At 50.5% G+C, this 22,173-nt stretch overlaps 2 long non-coding RNA genes across 2 annotated transcripts in view; both read right to left on the reverse strand.

The window, feature by feature from the left end:
- LOC145721465 (uncharacterized) overlaps nucleotides 1-11,876 on the reverse strand; it is a 27,225-nt gene extending 15,349 nt beyond the window's left edge. The window contains exon 1 of the long non-coding RNA XR_014145136.1: nucleotides 11,318-11,876. This is a non-coding gene — a long non-coding RNA (uncharacterized LOC145721465). The remainder of the gene's footprint in view (nucleotides 1-11,317) is intronic.
- A 7,684-nt stretch (nucleotides 11,877-19,560) lies between these two features.
- Nucleotides 19,561-21,823, reverse strand: LOC115938510 (uncharacterized). The gene is made up of 2 exons (XR_004073602.2): nucleotides 21,112-21,823; nucleotides 19,561-20,572 (listed from the first exon to the last, which is right to left on the reverse strand). It is a non-coding gene; the product is annotated as an uncharacterized LOC115938510 (long non-coding RNA).
- Between the last annotated feature and the right edge of the window lie 350 nt (nucleotides 21,824-22,173).

The raw sequence follows: 22,173 nt of genomic DNA on the forward strand, positions 1-22,173 counted from the left end.
CCACAAAGCTGGTGAGTGACAGAGCTTGAACTCCACCCCAGATGGACTCCTTCCCAGAGCAGCTGTCTTCCCAGAGAAGCCAAGGCTTGCCTGAGCACACTGGGGGATCAGGGAGGGTGGGGCCGTGCCTGCTTTGGACACCACTCTGTAGCCAGAGGGTGCCTCAGAATGCCCCAGGAAGTGCTTTCTCTGCCCACCTTACATGAGGGTGCCTTCTGTTTGGGGGTGAGGGGCTGCCGCCAGGCCAGCAGAAATCTCTGCATGCTTCACTCTCTTGAGCCACGGCTAGCTCCTGGTTGAAGGAGCAGGGACGGCTCTGAGGCTCTGCGTCCTGCAAGCCCAGACCCCACCGTCTGTTCAGGCCATGTCTCTGGAAGGAGAGAGCAGTGCTGTGCTAGGGCTTTGTAGCCTGGGCTCCCAGGGACAGAGAAGCACCCGGCGGTGAAGAGAGGCCGAGATACCTGCCAGGGCGAAGACAAACACACAGTGGCTGAAATGGGCACTGCACAGAACCAATCAGCCAAATCTGTAACAGCAGAATCCGTATCGGCTCCTGTCAGATGGAGTCACTGATTTTTTTTTTTTTTAAAGATTTTATTTATTTATTTGAGAGAGAGCACATGAGAGGGGGGAGGGTCAGAGGGAGAAGCAGACTCCCCGCCGAGCAGGGAGCCCGATGCGGGACCCGATCCCGGGACTCCAGGATCATGACCTGAGCCGAAGGCAGCCGCTTAACCAACTGAGCCACCCAGGCGCCCCAGGAGTCACTGATTTTAAGAATACTGGGTGTGAAGCTTTATTGTGGGCCCGCAGCACTGAGGTTACAGCGAGCCACCACCGGGCGCCGACGCTTACCCGGTGGATGGACAGGCCACAACGGCTATTGAGTGGAACAATTGTGCCTTCACTTGCCTGAAGTCTCGGTCCTTGAGGGCCTGTTGTGATTCACACTGGGCCATATTAACTATTTTAACTGGCGGTCAGGTCCCTGGGGTCCCAAGCTAGGTCAAGCATCTGTACCCACCACGGGAGGTTTTAAGGCAAAGTGCGCTATGACCTTGGAGACCTTAGGGCAGGCAACACTCCAGTGGTTAGGATGAGGCCTGATTTGTAGTTTACACTCACGTGGCCCCAGTCCCACACTCCTGCCCCTAAGCAGCCATTCTGTATCAGGAGCTGGACAGGGCTGGACAGCACAGCAGAGCTGCCGCTGAGCTGGGGTTCCAGCAAGGGCGGGTGGGGGCCTGCAGCACCAGGAGCCAAGCCAGAGGTGGCTCCCACTAGACCAGGCCAACTGCGCCATTATAGTCATTATGGGGAACTAAAGCATAGGTCTCTCTGGGGTGAAAATGTTCCAGAACCAACCATGGTGATGGTTGCATGCATCTATGAACACACTAAAACCACGGAACCGGTGACTTCTGTGCTATGTGAATTACAACTCAAGAAAGCTGTTTGGGGGGCGCCTGGGTGGCTCAGTCGTTAAGCGTCTGCCTTCGGCTCAGGTCATGATCCCAGGGTCCTGGGATCGAGCCCCGCATCGGGCTCCCTGCTCCGCGGGAAGCCTGCTTCTCCCTCTCCCACTCCCCCTGCTTGTGTTCCCTCTCTCGCTGCCTCTCTCTCTGTCAAATAAATAAATAAAATCTTTAAAAAAAAAACAAAAAAGAAAGCTGTTTGAGTGAAGGCGTGAACTGGGAAAGGGAATGAATCAGTGATCACTGCCAGGTGTCAGATCCTGGGGACTGTGGCCGGCACCAGGGCCACCTCTGGGAGGCTGAGCAGCTCACCTCACCCAGCGAGCCCCACTTGCTCTCCTGCGAAAGGGTGCTATTGACACTTGCAGGCCCTGGGATGTTTGGAAGGTAAGCGAGATGACAGAACTTGAGTCTGTAGCACAGCCCAATACATGTTGTCTGAATGCTTCTCTATTACTGAGAGATTTCCTGAGCAAATGGGGGTTTCAGCAAAGCTCAGAGGCTCCTTCTCAGCTACAGGGAGGGGTCTGACTGGAAATGGGAACCGTAGGCACAGATGTCCCTGGTGCTCCTGCGTGAGAGTTATGCCTCACCCCAGACTGGCCTTCCCACCACCCCCCGGCAGTGGAGGGCTCACTTGGAGGCCCCTCTCCCCTGCTGCTCCCTCCAAGTGGAAAATGAGATCAGCCTAACAGATGGGCTGACACTAGACAAGCCAAAGGAAGTGGGAATCTGTGGGCTCCATGAATCATGGGCGACTGGGCCAGGCAGCTGAGGGCCATGGGGCCCTGAGGTCAAGGTCATCGTGAAGATGCCTGTGGACAGGGACTCAGGCCTTGATGCTGCTTGGTGGCCAGATGCAAATGGACACAGGGTGGAAATGCTGCTCCGTCCATGCACGTGAGCCTGATATGGTCCAGGCCCTCTGAGGGAGCCCTGGCAAGAGCTCTGGTTCTCAGAGGCACCCTCCTGTCCTGCACGAAATGAGGAAAACAAGAGAGTAGATAATACTGAGCAGAAGAGACTTCTACAGGGCCAGTGGTGAAGGGAACATTCCTGTGTAACCACAGTGCAGGGGGAAGCCAGCAATCTCTGTATTCCAGGCCTGATGCTTGGCATTTGTGCAGAACTGGCTTTTGTATTAACACCTGCAGGCCAGAGCCTAGAGGCTCCTTGACACCTGCCACCCCACCTCTCCACCACGTGGGGCATCCCTCTACCTAGGTGGGGTGTTGTCCGGGGTGGCCCTGCTCCCCCCAGGTTCCTGGGATGCTGTGCACCAGTAGGTCCCACTTCAGAGGTACTGTGGTTAAATGGGGTATCCTCACTGTGTCAGAATCTAACAGCAGGACCTACATGACCTTCTACACTTTGCAGCTGTGAAAACGGAACCCCAGAGCAAGAAAGGGGCTGTCCAAGGTCACACAGGGGCCTCACACAGGCAGGGACTTAAGCTCCCACTGTCAGTGTGTTTTCATTTTTTTCTTCTCTAAATACACATTTTTATCAAAGTGTAGCTTACACTGATAAAAGCTTCATAATCTAAATACAATTGTATACTTCACACTCAGATCAAGAAATAAAAAGATCCCACAAACTTACAAATACCCACTCTCACTGACAGGACTGAAGAATCCCAATCTCTTAATTTTAGGCATTTGATTCATTGTGTGTTGGTATTACATTATACAGTTGACCTTGAATGACACAGGGGTTGGGGCACAACCCCCCCTCGCAATCAGAAATCCATGTGTAACTTCTGACTCCCCTAAAACCTAACTACTAATAGCTTACAACTGACCAGAAGCCTTCCTGATAACAGCTGATTAACATATATTCTGTATATTATATATTGTATTCCTACAATAAAGCTAGAGGAAAAAAATGTTACTAAGAAATCATAAGGAAGAGAAAATACATTTAAAGTATTGTACTGTATTTCTTGGGAAAAACAAAAAAAAACCCTCGTGTAAGTGGACCAGGCAGTTTGAACCCGTGTTGTTCAAGGGTCAACTGTAGTTTTAATTTTCCTTGCTCTGATGCATAACAAATGCTGAACTTCCCAGTGATTAGGTTTTCCTACATTCTCACATATGCATTAGGCTACAATCTTCCCTCTAGTTCCAGCCTTACCTGCACCTCTGCATGCTGAGCTCTGCCTGGGAGAGCTGCAGAGGGTAGCCTGGGCCTTGGATCTGACAAGGAAGTGCACATCCCTGGGGACCCATTCCACTGCTAGAGATTTGGGTGTCCGTTCAGTGAGACTCCTGTCAGGAAGAGACTCTCCTGGCCTGGCTCTCTCCTGGGAGCCCAGAGACTCCTCAAGCTTGCCACCATCCCAACTCCACACCCCAAAATGGAGTTCGGGACACACTCCAACTCCACCGCTTGCCCCATGAGTCCAAGGAAGGGGAAACAATCTTGTTGTGAGGACTAGGGCTCCAGCCTGTCCCTGCTCCCAGATGGGCCAGAAAACGCCACTGAGGGGAGCTGCCAAAGGGCTGGCCTGCTAGATGTGTCCATCAGTCCATCCTTGGCTGTGAAACTCAGGTAACAGCCCGTTGCCCGTGCCTCTCAGGGTCCAGGCTGATTAGATCCAATTCCAAGGACACCCAGTGCACCAGAGCAGGTCATGCCAACCGGTCAGGCGGGCTGACCCTGAACCCCACTGTCTGTCCTTTAAGAAGTGACCGAAGGGTGGCCATGTCATGCATGGGCAGTGACACAGCTCCAGCCCCGAGCCCTTCACCTGCTCTGCACTGAGCAGCCTGAGGCCAACTAGAGGCCCCACACACATCTGGGGCCTGCTCTGTCTTTAGAACCAAAGGCTGGTCTTAGTCTGCTGATACTCTGGAGTGAGTTGCCTCCATGCCGGCCTCTGCCCTGGGAGTTTCTACATGTTGTAGTCATTTCTGAAAAGGTCTATGAAGTAGTAGGTACTGTGATTACACCCACTGCAAAGATGGGGAAACTGAGGCACGGAGCGCGTGAGTGACTGCTGGGCTCTGAACTCCTGCAGCCTGACCCCAGGCCCATAGGAGCCGCCCTACTGCGGCCCTGACACTTGAGGCTGTGGAAGCCCAGATTCCTGTGGGGCTGCTTCTCTGGCACCTGAATCCTCCTTCCAGGCCCCCCGCCCACTTAACCCAGAGACCCCAAGAAAATGCAGCACACCCCATTTAACCACAGTACCTCTGAAGTGGGACCTACTGGTGCACAGCATCCCAGGAACCTGGGGGAGCAGGGTCACCCCGGACAACACCCCACCTAGGTAGAGGGATGCCCCACGTGGTGGAGAGGTGGGGTGGCAGGTGTCCAGGAGCCTCTAGGCTCTGGCCTGCAGATGTTAATACAAAAGCCAGTTCTGCACAAATGCCAATCAGGTTTCGATTACAATCCTCGTCAGGAGACCTGGGCATTGGAGTGTAACTGAGCCTGACAACTACCTTCCCATTATAGAATCTCCATCTCCATTTGCGATTTCTGGCAAATGACAGGCTGGCACAGGCAGGGCCCAAGACGTGCAGGCTGGTGACACAAACACTGATCAGGGTGGACACACCTGTCCACAGCAGGGACCTGTCCATGGCACCTGTCAGCATGGCCCTGCGTGGGCCACTGGCTGTGCCTGGAACTTCCTCCCAGACCCTGGGCCTGCACTGAGGCTGCTCCCTTCCACAGAGGGACGGGGTCCTCTCTGAAGACAGGAGAGCAACGGAGGGAGTCTGGGGAAGAGTGCCGTCCTTCCAGAGGGTGGCTGCACAGCGGAAGGAGCAGCATGGAGGGTGGGGAGCCCGTGGCCCAGCATGGGGAACACTCCGAGAGCCCCAGCTGCAGCCCAGAGGCCACAGGACTACACGGGAGCTAGGCCCTTGGAAGGCTCACTTCCCTTCGTGCTCGGCCCTCCGAGTCTGCCCGGCATGGGCTGGCTTATGAGGGTCCAAAGGTCACTGGGCTCTGAGTTTTAGCTAATTCTGGGGCTGCTCTCCTAAGGGAAGGCCCAGCCATAAGGCAGTAAGGTCTGCTTCCTAAACGTGCCATAACCCTCCTCCACCCCCCTCCCTGTGCGTGCCTTATGTCATCCAAAGTCTGCCTGCTTTCCTGAACCTCCCTGACTCCCTGATTTTTCTGCGCATTTGTTTCAACTGGAATATTTTTGCTATACTCGTCTACAAACTTGTCTCTGTGAACATCACACCACGGACACATTCCACTGTCGTCAAATATTCTTCACAAACATGACTCTTAGTGACAAAATGATATTCACCAGGATTGTGTCAGGGTCCATATCCTTGCTGGTAGGGCACTCACCTGGTTTCCAGTGTTTCACTATAATGCATTAAACCTCTCACTGCACACAGCTTGGGCGGGGACTCCAGTTATCATCCTAGGATAGATTCCTGAGGTAGGAATGCTAGGCCAAAGAGCATGTCTGTTTACTTCAAGGCTGCATGCATGTGTGTGTGAACGCATGTGACAATCTCAAACTTATGCAGAAGTTGCAAGTGCAGCGCACGTTTTTTTCCTGACTGCTCCAAAAATAAATTGCTGACTGGGAGGCTCCATCACTCCCCAGTTTTCCCACAAACCTGGACACTGTGCTGCCTCAGGACAGCACATCAAAATCAAACCAGGAAATGGGCACTGATGCTTCGCTAACCGTTATAGTGCATTAACCTAATCCTCGGCTCCACCCACGTTTTGCCGCTGGTCCAATGATGCCATTGGAGCAAAAGGGTCCAGTTTGGACCGCATGCCAGCTTCTTCGCCCTTCCTCCGTAGTCAGGAGGAGCTTAGTCTCATCTTGATTCTCATGATCTTGGTGCATTTGAGGATTACAGGTCAGCTCTTTTGGAGCATCTGTCCATCTGGGTTTATCGGACGTCTCTTCAGGATTAGATGCATCTCTGACAGGAAGGCTGCACAAGGGACTGTCCGCACCACACATCAGGTGGCAATCTGTCCGATTACCATCAATGTTCCTTTTCATCACTTGATTACACTGGTGGGCATCAGGACTCTCCACTGATTTCCTACTGAAATGTTCCATTTCTCATGGAACTTTGAACTTGTGTATTTCTTTACATCAGCTTAACGTGTGGTTTCTATTACATTCATTTTGTCCCTAATTTTACTTGTTTTGATACTGCAACTGTCCTGGAATTAGCAGATGGGACCCTTCACATGAGATTCTGTGGTATCTGACATGTTCCCATCACTCTGAGAGCAATTCCTCACTGACTTGCACAGTCTGATAGTCCCTGCTTATCTTGCTCTGATCCAGCACTGAAATGAGCTGTCGGTCCAAAAAGTCCTTGTTTCTTTCAGTGAAAATGGTATTCAGGCCAATCCCTCAGGGTGCCCCCACACTGCCTCGACCACTGCAGCTGTGAGCGGTGACCCGCCACACTGGCCACACTCCCATTGGACGCCCCCTCGTCCTGCCCTGACCCCTGAGCTCAGCCCCCAAAGAGAGTGGCCCTGAATTCTTTAGGAAGGGACCGAACAAGAAAGGGAAGCAGAATAAGAGGGACCATCTCAGTGTCTTTTGTTAAGGATGAAGAAAACTTGTATCATTCCATCACCACCAGAAGAACTTGGAAATGCCCCATTTACCAACAGTACATATAATCCTCTTAAAATCAGTAACAATTTCTGATCTAAACCTGCTTTATTTGATCAATAATGATGCTAAGCATTTTTCCATGTTTACTATTATCATTCCTGTGTTTTTCATGTCTTTTGTCCGCTTTTCATTTGATACAATCATTTCTAAGAAATTCTTACATATGAGGGGAGTGTATCTATAAATTTTTATAACTACTCCTCACTTTTTCATCTTTATTTTTGTTGTTGTCAATTCTATTTTTTGTGTGCTCTCTCACATATTTTCCAAAAAAATGTCATTTTTACCTTAGAGGTGATAAACATTCTTCTGTTTAGTCTTCTTGCTCTTTTGTGGTTTTATTTTGAAATCAAATCTGTCTAGAATTTATCATATTCTAAGGGCATATAAGAAGATCTAATCTTAATGTATGTAGTTTATTTCTTGGTCCCGTATCACTGATTGAATACTTTGACTACCGATACTATTAGCATTTAGTAGATTACTACATGAATTCGGATTCTTTTCAGAGCAATCTGTGCTTTTCCACTGATATAAATGGTAGCTCTTGCACCACGTTTTGAGTGATTGTAGCTTTGTACTATGGTTTAAGATCTGATAAAGAATCTCTGTCCTAGATAGTCTTCTCTTAAGATGCTTGTGGTTCTTCGTGTTCACTTATTCTTCCAGATAAGCTTTGACTCACATTAGCAGGTTTAGAAGATCTAGGTATAATTTTGTTTCAACTTATATGAAATCTTTAAAACCCAGAAGAATGAATCCACCTGCTAGTCCATCTTTGCCTTCAGGTGATGTGTGTTTCTCCTTCACTCAGACTGTTTTTATAACCTCAGTGAGACTGTCAGCATTTTCCACATTAAGCCTCTGCCTTTCCAAATAATTCCTGAGTTGTCACTACTGAGGAATTTTGTCCCTATCACATTTTCCAAATTACTACTGACTTTCTATAGGACACGTGTTCATTTTACACATTTTGTTGCCATTGTTCTTACCACATATATCCCCCTTACTTCCTGCCTCCTGCCCACACCTGGCTCTATGCCCCAGACACCTTTGCTCAGGTCTGCTGGTGCCAGCCACGTGGCAGGAGAGGTCCTGACAGGAAGGGCCCACCATGGTGGCCGCAGGGGAGAGTTCCCCAGAAGCTGTCCAGGCAGCCCTGCCCTCTGAGGTCCCCGGAGCGGGCAGGGATCCTCTTCCGCCATACCCACACCCACCCACAGTCCCTCTGCTCTTTGCTCACTGGAAATACCCCTGTGGTCTGTGACAACTCACCCACGTTCCAGCTTCCTGTACCTTGGGCAATTACTTCATTTCTTCTTCATTACTGGAAGGTATTTCTTAACCTTCCAGTGTCCCAGCAAGAAGCAAAGGCAGGGAACAGCACCGAACACCATCCTAGCCTGCCATCTCTTGGGGGGGGGGGCGCCCTAGAAACAACTCGCTAAAGTAGCAAATAAGCATAAATGAAGGCCTAGCACAAATGCTTCCCCTCCTTCCATGAAGATCATGCTCAGTGGCAGTCGGAGCGATGCTGAATGACTACCATCCCTCACTCATCCCTCAGGACCACCAAGCCTGGGCTCCCACGGTCAGCCTGTGGCCGTGGTATCATGCACCCCTCCCTGCACAGGGGCAGCCCATGCAGAGGCCTGGGCTCCAAGGTCCCAGGGCCCTTTGGGAACTGTCTTTCCTCTGACCTGCAACTGGGAGGCTTCCCAAAAATCCATCTCTTGGTCAAGTGGATCTGGTCTCCAGCAGTTGTTTCCTGAAGGTCTGGATTAGAGAATGGAGGAACCCTTGGTGAACTCTGCATTGTGTCTTTTTCTCCAAGGACACCTCCAAAGACATTTTAAAAATACATGTGGAAAAAATTCAGGTTTTCAGAAATAGTAAACATTACAAAATAAACTGCACATTTCCTCTTTTCTGTATAAAACAGAAAACGTGGTTATTTTTAGCTCCTGGAGCTCCACTGGGAATGAATGGGGTGCCAGTGCATACACAGAGAGGTCCTTTTTTTATCAGCTGCTCCAGCCTTGCAAAGATGAGAGCCTTCGGAAAGGACGCATGTAAGCAGAGCACCGTTTTCACTGATGTCAGTGCCGGTCCAAGAGTGAACGCACCAGCAACAATGAATGGACACATGATCCGGCAACTCCTTTTCTTCTTAAGCTGGATGAACCCAGCTAAGGTCTTGTAGCTCCTAGACTCAGTTTCCCCATGTGTAAAATCAGGATAGTGAAACTAAGACCCTAGGTTTATAATGAGGATTTAATAAGAAAATGTGCCCAAAGTGCTTGGCACACTCAATAAATGGTAATTTTTACTGTGATTGTTACCATCAGTGTTTACCTTTAGATTTTGGTGTCTATGTGATAAATCACCTCTGCAGGAACCAGCAGTTTGGAGACTCACTCTTCCTTGGGGGAACTGACCGCACATCTCCTTCCCCTTGCCCACAGGAGGTCCAGGAAGAAGGGTGGCTTTGAGGATTTCACAAAGTAAATATCAAAGAATTTGAAAAAGCTCCTGATGACCAAAGCTGGAATGATTTGAGGAAAAAGTAATGGTTTTGAATGTGCCCTGAATTAATAATGACAGTGTTAGATAATCACCCATAGGCCAAAACATCTAGGAGTCCATATTGATATAAATAAGTATCCAAATACATACATAAATGTGGAAGAAGGAAGTGTTTTCCTACAGAAAAGCTCTTATTAATAAACGTAGAAGGGATGAAGGAAGCAAAATGCCACCACTACGCAAACCACACCATAATAATTGTTTCCAGCCACTAGGCAAAAATCTGAGGAGAAACAGGGCATTGGCACAGCCTGGCAGCATCTCCCCCAAGATATGGACGAATGCCCGGGGTGGGTGGTGTTAAGAAGCAGTTGCTCTGCACATATTTTTAGACCGGAACTTCTCAAAAGCACTCTCCCTGCACCCCTTCCTCCACCTAGTTTTTTCTTGGTAAGAGTCTGGTTTACTGCTAACTTCAGGATGATCCTGATGTACAACACACCAAATCCTTGAAACAAAGGATTTCAAGAACTGAAGCCTTGCAATGAGGCTGAACGGAAACATGTAAAGGGCAGCACCTGCAACCGCACATTTCAGCATCTTACCCACCGCTGACCCCGGGTCCCCAGGAAGGGCTCAGGGCGATGGCCCCTTTCTCATGACAAGTGAAGTCATGATGGACTGGAGAACGGACAGGCTAAACCTGCACAGTAAAGACTGAGCCCGGTGCCCATATCCACCCAGTTTCCCCAGGGAAGCTGGGAGAAGAGGGACACGAGAGACAGCCCCCACGGGATCCACACATACAGAGAGGGGGACAAAGGAGAGAAGCAATTTAAGAAATTCCATGAATACAAACCCCCTTAGGTATTTTCTGGAAACACCATAACAAGGACTAGAGATGCTTTTCTCTTATTTTTAGATGAGGGTTGATGTTTCTCTGCAAGACAAGGGGTCCCAGATCCACGCAGGTGAGAGCCTTTTGAGGTCTTTTGGTGCAGACAGGATGCTCATTTGCATCCTTTCCAGTCTCCCCTGTCAACAGTGGATATTATAATGTTTTATCTCTACCCCTCTGGTAAGAGAAAAGGAATCTTGTTTCAATTTGCATTTATTTGATGGCTTGTGCAGGGGAACCTTCTCTCTCAGGTCAAGTGGTCATTTACGTTCCCTCATGTGTGAGGCACTGTCCAAGTCTTTCTATGTCATTGTCAGAGTTTTCTCTCTCAAAGCTCTTTACTCATTAAGGATCCTAAATTTTTTTAAAAGATTTTATTTATTTGAGACAGCGAGAGAGAAAGAGCAAGCACGAGTGGGGGAGGAGCAGGCTCCCCACTGAGCAGGGAGCCCGATGTGAGGCTCCATCCCAGGACCCTGAGATCATGACCTGAGTCGAAGGCAGACACTTAACTGACTGAGCCACCCAGGTGCCCCAAGGGTCCTAAATTTTTTGTGTAAATATTGAATATATGGACCCATGATGTCATTGCTCTGTTCTTTGCCTACTGCTTGTGCAGTATTTTAACTAGATATATGAATCCTTCCTATTTTCTCCTTGGGGTCCTGTTCTGAGGTAGAAGGCCACATTCAGGGACACATGAACACAGGTGTTTTGAGAACCCAGCCTATGGACTGAAGGACACAAATGAGCAAAAGCAGACATGGTAGAAGGGAAGACTCGCAGGCTCACCGGAGCAGGGCTGAGGCAGGAATGAGAATGCTGTGGGCATTGATCACTCACTCTTCCAGTTCCCACTTCCTGCCGAAGCTGTTCTGGGACTGAGGATTCAGCGGGAGGGAAGCAAGACAGATAGGACTTGCTCTGGCGGGATTCAGTCTGGTGTAGGGAGGAAAAGCATTCAACCCTCTTGAGGTCTCCGGCTTGGCCTGAGAATTAGCGGGAGAAAAATGCAAAAGTTTATTTAATATAAGTTTTCCATAACATGGGAGCCCTCATAAGGAGAATGAGGACCCAGAGAAATGGCAAAACCGAGATGCTTCATGCTAGTGTGAACAAAGAGGAAACTGTGGGAAAGTATCCAAAATGCCTGGATGGGAGTTATTGTAACAAGGTCTCAGAACTCTCTTGGCCTGAACTCCTATCCCCTTGGCAAGGCCACTTCCTTTCTCCTGGGGCAGGGATGGTACCTTTCCCCGGGTCTGTCTCTTGTTCTCAGGAAGAAAAGGGGAGATAAGGATGTTCTTCTTGTACCTGCTGTTTTCCAAGTGTCTTTCACTCAAATAACCTTATGCCAAAGTGGGCAGATGGGGTGGGTGGGGCAGATGGAGAAGATGGGGTGGGTGGGGCAGGTGGGGAGGACGGAGAAAATGGAACGGGTGGGACAGGTGGAGGGGCATTCCTGCAGGCAGCAGTCATTTCTTTTTTTTTTTTTTAAAGATTTTTATTTATTTATTTGAGACAGAATGAGAGACAGAGAGCATGAGAGGGAGGAGGGTCAGAGAGAGAAGCAGACTCCCTGCCGAGCAGGGAGCCCGATGCGGGACTCGATCCCAGGACTCCAGGATCATGACCTGAGCCAAAGGCAGTCGCTTAACCAACTGAGCCACCCAGGCGCCCGCAGTCATTTCATCTTTGTCACCATGTTCTACTTCTCTATTAACAGTACCTGGGGAAAGTCTGAGCTTGTGTGGCATCTAAAGGAGAAAAGACACTCCCCCACCATCCCTGCCCAGGGTGCCGAAGGCCAACACCAAAGCAAACATGGCTCGGGGTATAGGGGTGATGGTGGGTGGTTGTTGAGGTGCTCACCCCACTAGGACTTGAGGTCAGGGGATTCCACTGAGAGCCTCACTTACTCTAGGAGACAAGCACTTGTGGCCCTCTGAATGCCATGGTGTCTTTGGATCTAATTGCAGTAGATGCTGTCCGTGTTCTACCTGCATTTCCAGCTGACCATCTACCATTTTTATGCACCTTAGCTCCAGGTCTTTCACTCCCAACATCCAGCTTCTGAATATTTGACAGAGGGTTGCCCTCTGGCCACAAGAACCCCCTTCCCCTAAGCTCCTGAAGGGATGGAATTGTCTGGGGATTACAGACAATTAAGTTAACTGCCTTAACTAGTCATTGACAGGAAGGGGTAGGAACCTGAACGCCCTTGCCGCTAGACAGGGATACCTGTGAGCTGTGACCTGCAGTCTCCAGAGTTCCTCCATGAGATGGAGCCCAAGTCACTCCCCCCACCACCCTCCCCCTGTCTGCCTCCCCCTCCCATCCCATGTCTCCCAGGGAACACACCCTTTATATCCCTTTCAAAAATTCCTCATATCAGAATCTGCTACTGAAACCCCAGACTGAGACACCCACCCACATTCACTTGCCAGTAACCGAATTCTCTTCACCAAAAGCTACCAGAGTGAGCAGACAGTGGTGATGGAAAATTCGAGACAAAGCTGTCACTCCATGAATCCATAAGACAATGCTCAAAAACACCCTGTGGACCAAGGAAAGGGATCCAGTTACAAAAACAGAAAAAGGAGGTTGCAAAACAAAGTGTATGGTGTGATTCCATTTTCCAAGGGGGAGAAAGCATTTGTATAAGACTGTGTGGTAAAGAACTTAACCTTGCCCAAAGAGAGGCTTGGCCTTGCCCTCAGCTCCTGAGGGGGGATGGCTAAGCCCTACAATGCCTTTGTTTGCCTGGGGCCCCTGAGCCCCACAAGAAAGTCTGTGACTTGGGGTGGGGGTTTCGAGGCACCCTCCAGAGGGTCTAGAGACAGATCAGGCACAAGAGCAGCAGATGATGGAGCCCCAGGAAAGACTGTGGATGCTGAGCTCCAGTGAGGACAAGGGGATGCCAGGAAGGAGAGCTGTCCGCAGACAGCTGGGAGCTCCGAGTCTGGACTCTGCCCTGTGTGCCTTCTCCTTGGGTTATTTTAACCTGTATCCCTTTACTGTAGTAAACCAGAGCCATGAGTACGTCAGCTCTCAGTGAGCCTGAGTGGCCTACTGGGGACCCTGCACTTGCAGCTGCGCACACGGACTGTTCCCTCCAGCCCCGCAATAATGTTAACTCCAGGTACTTGCCTGCGTTTGTGAGACTGGACAACCATCCGGAAACATGCTGACAGTAAATACCTCTGGGGCCGAGCACCACGTCCATGTGTGTTCTCGTCTATTTGCATGTGTGTGTACATAAGCACCTGCAACAGTCCCACCTCTGCTCTACCACTCACGTGGTTGCAGGCTCGGCGAAAAGCAGTAGACCACTTTCCACTGTGAGCTGGCTGGGACACCTCGGTTTGCTCCTAAAATTGTTTATGCTGCTTGTTTACATTCTCCCTATTGCATAGCTTGTTTGAGATTATGTAAACCAACTACCTGTTAATGTAAAATGAAAGAAAGTTATTTCTATGAAGACCAAGATAAATGATTTGGAGAATCAAGATAAAGGCAAGTTGAAGTTGCTTTAAAATCGATTTTGAATTAGGTACAGGCAAGATAACTCTTGAACAGAAAATAATTTTTGAATATTTGGAAGAATTCTGGTCTTAGATTTCTTTACAAATACACTTGATTTCTCAGTTCACTTCAGAAAAATACTGAAACTGCACATCTTAGGAGGACAAATTAAGGATATAGTTTATACTAAACACAGAGACTAAAAACCCAGTCCTCAGACCGGTGCTTACTCGGAGTCTTCGGGCCCATACTGAAACAACCAGAGTGGCGACTGGAGCTAGAACTGGCCATCTGGGGATGGCAGCCAGCGATGCGGTGGCCTCTGGGCAGGGTACTGACCAGCAAGGGATGAGGGGACTTTCTGGAGCAATGAAACTGTTATGCACCCTGACCGATGTTCTACATTTGTCAAAACTTACCAACATGAGGTGTTAAAACCTGAAGGTTTCACTGTATGAAAAGTGTATCTCAATAAACTTGTTTATTGTTATTGTTTATTGTTAAAAATTAATGCACAGCTACAAATTTTAAGTTAAAAATATATGTAAAGTATGCTTCCTTATTTTTTTATTACCTATTTTCACCAGCTTTTATAAATAACTGACAGATCCTGCTGGCTTCAGAAAGTATTCCTTCTGTTACTTTCACAATGAAGAAATAAATGTATTTTAATGATTTATTTCTTTATTTTAGAGACATATACAGAAAGAGAAAGAGTGTGCACAAGCGCAGGGGGGAGGGGCAGAGGGAGGGGGAGAGAGAAAATCTCAAGCCGACTCCGTGCTAAGCATGGAGCCCAATGAGGGGCCTGACCCCATGACCCTGAGTTCATGACCTGAACCGAAATCAAGAGTTGGACACTGAACCAACTGAGCCACCCAGGTGCCCCAGGAATAAATGTATTTTAAATAAAATAAAATAAAATTTAGTAATTTTCATCAGTATCAGGGGTGGAGGCAGGATCCTAACCAGTCACCTTAGAGTAAGAACTTTTCCAGTTAGAAATTTGACTGAAGTTGAGGGCACATAAAGGTCCTGGAGAGCTGCCTAAGATACAGAAAATGTCCCATCTTTTAGAATTCTAACATGGTAGAGAAAACCCTCCTTTCATCATGGGTGACCGGCACCCAGGACCCAGGAGGGGAGCCTCCCTGGCCCCAGCTCTCTAACAGGACACCCAGGGCCATGACGTAACTCCTGGAAGGCCACCCAGGTGGGCCTCCTTGCTGGGCAGGGGGTCACCACTGTTAGCAGCGGTGATGATATGAATACAAATGAGAAGATGTTATTAAACACTGTTTATCTGAAGAGACATTTTCACCCTTGCACCTGCTCCGATCAGATGTGTGGCCTCTGACTGCAGACGGTCTGCAGTGATGATCACAGAAGCAAATGGGTGCCGTGAGGCCCCCTCCCTCCCCTCTGCATCTGCCTCAGACTTCCCTTCTCATCCTTCCCTCAGAAATGAGCTGCAGAGACCCAATACCAGGCTGACAATGATTGCAGCTTTCTCTTAAGGAGGACTGCAGGGAAGGACCCAGGGCAGGCTTAACGCGGCCAAAGGCACTTCAAGTTCACATGCATGGTATTAACTTCTGGAGGGAGTCCTGTGCACATGAGACAGTCAGTGCTTTCTCTGAAAGCCCAGGCGTGATACAGGGGGTGAAGGCCATTTGCAAGTGAGGCAATGAGGCCAGGGGCAGATGGCTGCAGCCCTGGAGGCTGGGGTGGCCCTCCTGGGTCTAGGATCCTGGTGCATCTGTGGCAGGGACACTGCTCTGCCCTTGGGCCCTCAGAAGCCCAGGCTGACCCACACTTACAGGGAGCAGAGGATGGAGCCCAGGCTAGTGTTCTGGGTAGCTGAAGGCAATGCTCTCCCAGGGCTCACTTCCCATCCTCCATCTCCCAGAGAGGAGGCTTCTAGCCACGGTGAGACTCTGCCCACCCTGGAGTTTAGACTCTACTGGGGGTCCTGCGAGATCTGAGGGGACTGGCTCACTCTTTTCAGGAGTGGAGACAAGAAGACCCCTCAAGTAGGCTCCCCAGGGGAGAGAGACTGAGTTCCTGACCTTGGCCTGAGAGCCCAGCCCTGCCTGCAGGGCTGATTCTGGCCTCACCCCAGGACCCAGGAGGTGCCTGAAGGGAATGCAGTGACGTTTTCACAAAATCCCAGTGAAGAAAGACACTTCACTAATTGATGGGATAAAGGAACAAATTGCTGAGAGGTGCTGGGTGCAGGCCCCTGTCCTTTGGGGTGGAGGTCACTCGTGCTGGTGTAAGACCCTCCCCACCAATGTCAGGGCTCAGCATAGACTCAGCATAGACCCAGCACAGCTGTGCCTGCTCTTGGCCATCTGCTGATACCGGGCTCGGCTCTGAGGCCTACAGTCCTGTCCCTCTGTAGCTGCTCTGGGCTGGGCTCACACTGCGTTAATCCATACACTTCCAGGATCCCAGGGTCAGGAACCAGGGAAAGCAAGGTCAGTGTGTCGAGATGTCTGGAGACAGCAGACCGGTGGTGCCCTAAGAGGGACCCCCTTTGGAGATTCAGGTCGGGAGGGCACCAGCAAGTTCCTGCCACTTGTGCGCGTGCGGTGGGGGTAAAACACAGGCACCCAGACTACCTACCAAACCTTTTTTCAAGCTAACACCTTATGGGAGGTGACTCGGCACAAGCCCCCACATACTGCCACACAGGGACCCCGTGCCCACGGGCCAGCCTGGGAGAGAGCAGCTACAGGGTGCTCTCCCTCCCTCCCAGGCAGCTGGGGCCTCTTGTCAGGAGACACCACTCGGCAGAGGCCACTCTCTCATTTACAGCATTTGCAGGAACACACTCCTTCCAAGGGAGCAGGTCGTGCACAGTGGACACGGGGTGACGGAAGCTACTACATCGGACCAGGTCTCTTTTCAGTGTTGGCATCGCCAGGATTACAGCCTTTTCAGAGAGGCTTCTGTCTAGTTTTCAAATTACTGGTGATCACTTCGTATTAAAGGTAATCTTCCGATTTGAAGAGAAGACTTGGAATACATATGCAAGATTCAGGCAGGACTTTGAGTACGCGCCCTGTGAGTCTGCGTGGCTGAGGTTTGCAGGGGCTTGTGGCCTGACTCTGGCCGTGTCCAGACAAGCCTGACTGCTGTGGGCAGCACTTAGATTGGTACCAAAGAAGTCAGCCTCTCCAGAGGGAGGAGGAATGTGTGTAGGGCTGTGGTTTTGTCTTAGCATTCCTGAGTCTAGACATGGGATAAGACCTTGGGATGATTCTCAGGGTCTGGAAGGAAAGCCAAGGGCATGCAGTGTGAGCACAGCATGTGCAGGGATGTGGGCAGCAGGGACTGTGACTGTCTGTATAGCAATGCACCTGTGCCTCCGTAGACCCTCTCAGCATCACCTCTGAGGAGGCCAGATGGCCACAGCCGTGCAAAGTTCCTGAATCCTCACACAGTGGAGGCCTTTTAGACTGAAAGAAATTGCAGAAACTCATTTTCAGCTTGGTGGCCTCGTCTCCCACTGTGGGCAACCCTGTGCCCAGGGGAGCATCTCCACTGGGCGGGACCACTGGCCTACGTCCTGTGCATGGTCCAGTTTCCTTTCCCAGACACTGCAGGGTCCCCATCCTCTGCAAGAGAAACCCCCAAATCAGAGTGCAGGGGAAATAGCAGGGAGAGGGGTTCTGCTGTCTACCCACAGAGAGTGGCATGAATCAACGTGCAGCGTTACATAGGATTTACACAACCCTGAGTGTCAAAAGGCCCCATGATGATTCTTTCTTCACCAAGATGCCCTGACCTAGGCTACAAGAGGTCACCTGATTTCTTTCCAAAACATCCTAAGTGAACACTACAGCATTTCTCCATGTATTTTAATGTCAAGGTATCCCCACCACACCCCATATCTGCGATTTGTGCTGAGCTCTGCTTAGAAAATTTTCTCCTTGGGGCGCCTGTGTGGCTCAGTTGGTTAAGCATTTCACTCTTGATTTCAGCTCAGGTCATGATCTCAGGATTGTGAGATAGAGCCCCGCTTTGGGCTCTGCACTGGGATGGAGCCTGCTTAAAATTCTCTCCCCCTCCCTCTCTCTCTGCCCCTCCTTCCCCGACCCTCCCTCTCTTAAAAAAAAAAAAAAAAAAAAATCCTCCTTAAGCTCATGAAGGGACCTAGGGCTCCCTGGGAATCACATGGGATGTCCTCCTTAAAGACTGCATTGTACGTATCAGTAGCTCATTTCCTTCTCCTGCTGAGTAACAGCCGGCTGTATGGATAGAACACAGTTTAGCCATTCTCTACATGGGCACGGGGGCTGTTTTCAAGTTTGGTTATTATGAACAAAGTTGTTGTAAACATTTTTGTACAAGTCTTTTTCAGACATGGGTCTATTGAAATGTCATTTCTCATGGGTAAATACCTAAGAGTCGAATTACTGGCTCACAGAGTAGGTATGTACTTAATTCTGTAAGAAATTGCCAGAACTTTTCCGAGTGGCTCTACCATTTTACACACCACATCCCTATCTGTGCTGGGTGTCTAGTGGCATCTTATTAGACTGAGCCTAACTTACATTGCAGTGAAGTCCAATTTATCAGTAAGACAAACAAGTTGGAAGCTTAAGATGCTACACACAGACTCACCATACGATGTGGCGGCTTCCCCCACAAATAATTTACCCGAGAGAAAAGAGCACATATGTCCACACAAAAGTCTGAACAGAAGTGTTCACAACAGCCCAAACCTGAAACACCCATAGGCTCATCAGCAGGATGGCTAGAAAACTTGGATGACAGCACTCAGCAATACAAAGGGACCGGGTGATAGCAAAGACGTGCTGAGTGAATAAACCACTAACCAGTACATGCTATATGATTCCACACATATGAAATTATAGAAAGTGAGGCCAGATGCTTGGTTCTGGGACCTGTTCTGAAATCATAAGCTGTACTACAGTTGTGTTATTAACCTAGCCCCACGTTCTCTTCTTTTGTGTTTTCTTAAGCCCTGTGCATGACTCATCATTAACTTTGCGCTTGTCACTCTACCCCATCTGCACAATGATTATAAGAATCTGATGAAAAACAGATGATATCATTTTTCTTAAAACTATCTGATGTATACCAGGTCCCAGATGGCGCTTCACTGTCCAGGAGAGGGTGTACCTTCAGTGGTTTTAAGACTGCCCCCTCGTTTCAAGAAGCCCATAAACTTCCCTTCACATACTCACATTCCCAACCACTCATATGTAAACTGCCCCTAGATTCAACAAAGCAACGCAGCTTTGGGAATGACCCCCTGCCCTTCCGAAAATAAAGCTTGCTGTGCTTCAAAGCCACTGTCTCAGTCATTAGCTTACTGTGCATCCGGTGCACGAACAACAGGACAAATCTCCACAGGTGCCTGGGACTGGGGTGTGAGGGACTGGTTGTGAAGGAGCCCACGGCAACATCTCTGGTGAGGGAGAGGTTCCAGATCTCTACTGTGGTCATGGTTACATGGGTGCTCATGTGTGCCGAAGTTCGTCAAAACGTACACCCAAAGGGTTGCATTTTATTTTATGTAAGTTATACCTCAATAGAGCTGATCTTTAAAAAGATGCAAATACTGTTTCTGGCTCAACACATCTTCAGTAAGTAATCCCCCTCTTCTACAGCAGCACCACCAACCGAGTCACACCTTTGCCTTGTGTCTACAGTCTCGGAGACTGTCTCCACAACATAAACACCCTCTTCATTCTCCATAGTTGCCTGCTTTGCCACTTCCCTGTACTGAACACGGCAGAAACTTCAGAAAACCGTATCTGTTCACTCATTCACTCAGCCGGCCAGGCAACAAGTGTTTATTGTGTCTGTTAGCTCCAGGCACTGTGTTAAGAGAGGCTGGAAGTGTAAATAAGACACAATGTCCACGCTGTATCTTAAAAGAGGCAGGGAGACACAAAGTGCAATCAGTACAGAATGGCATCAGTAACTGGTTGTGCAAGTCTAAGTCCTCGGGCACAGTATGCCCACAAAGGAGGGATCCGTGTCCTCTCCAGGGTCAGGAAAGGGTACAAAGAGGTGCCGTGTGAGGTAGGTCTCAAAGTGCTGATGGAGGAATGAGGGAGCACATGGAAGGGCATCAGAGAGATGAGGAAAACGGATGAAGGAGTATGGCGATGGCACGATGAGCAGACCTGGAACATGCGGAGCCCAGTCACGGAGGGCGAGCTGGAGCTGAAGGTCCTGGCCCGGGGCAGCGCACACCCCCCTTGTACACCCGTACGTGGGACTCTGTCCGCAGGTGTGGCCTCTGACACCTCATTTCTCTTCCATGGGAATGTAAAAGTACAGTTTCATTTATTTAAAACCAGTCACATACTTGAACATGTTCATCTGCCACGACCTGCCAACTCCAATTACTCCTTCAGAGACAATAACGCAGAAGGAAAGCGATAACGAACTCCGGATTTACCTGACAGCCGACCCGGGGGGGGAGGGGCAGAACCGCCAAGGGGTCACACACGATCTGTAAAGGTCCATGGTTTAATCCTGCAGGGGTACAATTATACAAAGGTGAAGAAAAGATTATTTACCACCCTAATCTAAACTCGCGATTAGAAACACCAGAAACTATACTGTGTTCTTCATTGCCACCGAGGACATACTTTCCTCAACCAAGCTGCTTCTAAGGAATAGTCACTAAAGTCGAATTCCAGCCCAGCACACGCGACACCTGTACGGGAAAGGCCCACAAAGGAACGTGAGCGAGAACGCCGCTCACCCCTTCTCTGAACACACAGACGGTCGTCCACGGCAGGCAGGGCGCTCACACTTGCCGCCTCCGGACGCGAGGGGCTCAGCCCGCCCCCGCCCCCACCCCCACGACCCCCGTCCGTTCCCGTCTGGGGAAAGATCGTCAGCCGGTCTCCGGCGCTGGCAGCGCGGGAGGGGCAGGCTCCGGCGACCACCGCCGGACAGCCGGGCGCTCCCCAGGACGCCGGAGGGGGCGGACACCGCGCCGCGCGGAGGGAGTCGCGGCTGGGAGCAGAGCTGCCACGTTCGCGGGGGGCGGGGGGGGCGGGAGTCACCTTCTCGCGAGGTGACAGGGCAGGGCACGCGGGGGTTCCCGTCGCCTCTCGATGGCGTCACAGGCCTGCGCGGACCCCGACGTTCAAAGGCCCCGGCGCGGCCGCGCACAGCACGGAAGAGGAACCCGCGGGCGAGATGGGCGACACACGCTGGGGGACAGAGGGCCAGCCTCTCTCCTCGGCCCGCTTGGCTGCCTCGTCGCTGGCCTCCAGTCCGCGCCTGCGCTGGCACAGTGAGCCTGCGCAGTGCCGTCTTCATCGCCTTTTCTCCCCAGGCACATTGCAGTCTCGCTGAGCGGCCGCGCGCACCAGGCCACTCAAGTCAGGACTTTTGGCCCGCCCAGTTCGGAGGCACACGCTGTACCTGGGTTTTCCGCCTGCAAAGGGCCCACCCCTCGGCTCGCCCGACGACCATCTTGCCCCGCGCCCCCAGTGTCTCCGTTTGGGCACGCAGGAGCACCTCTCCTCACTCTCGGTCCCCTAACGTCTTGTAGCGGCCATGCTGTGCGGCTCTGCGCGTGCGCCGGGCCTCTCACCCCCTTCAGCCTCCCCTAGCCGTGCGCGGCTCCGGTACCACGCTCTGCGCGTGCGCAGAGCGTCTTCCTCCCAGCCGTCTGTCCCGGACGTCGAGGGGCGCTGTGCTCGGCTTTGCGCGTGCGCTGAACCGCACCTTATCCCAGCGGTTTATGTGGCAGCATCTTGGAGAGCTGCGGCTCTGCGCTCCTTCTGCGCGTGCGCGGCCTGATTGACATTTTAGCGTCTGGGTTTGCACCTCTAGCTGAGGGTGCTCACACACACGGTGCTTGCAGTTTTTTATTTTAAGCATAAGGTTTCTCCAACAAGGACGTCACAAGAAAAAAAAGATTTATTTATTTGAGAGAGAGAGAGCGTGAGCTGGTGGAGGAGCAGAGGTAGAGTCTCCAAGCAAACGCTCGGCTGAGCGCGGAGCCCAATTCCGTCTCACAACCCATGAGATCATGACCGGAGCTGAAATTAAGTCAGATGCTTAACCTACTGCACCACCCAGGTGCCCCACACTAATGCTCTTTTTTGAACATATTT

The sequence above is a fragment of the Leptonychotes weddellii genome, chromosome 5, assembly GCF_054177405.1.
Source record: "Leptonychotes weddellii isolate Sample4059 chromosome 5, ASM5417740v2, whole genome shotgun sequence".
Taxonomy (NCBI): Eukaryota; Metazoa; Chordata; class Mammalia; order Carnivora; family Phocidae; genus Leptonychotes; species Leptonychotes weddellii.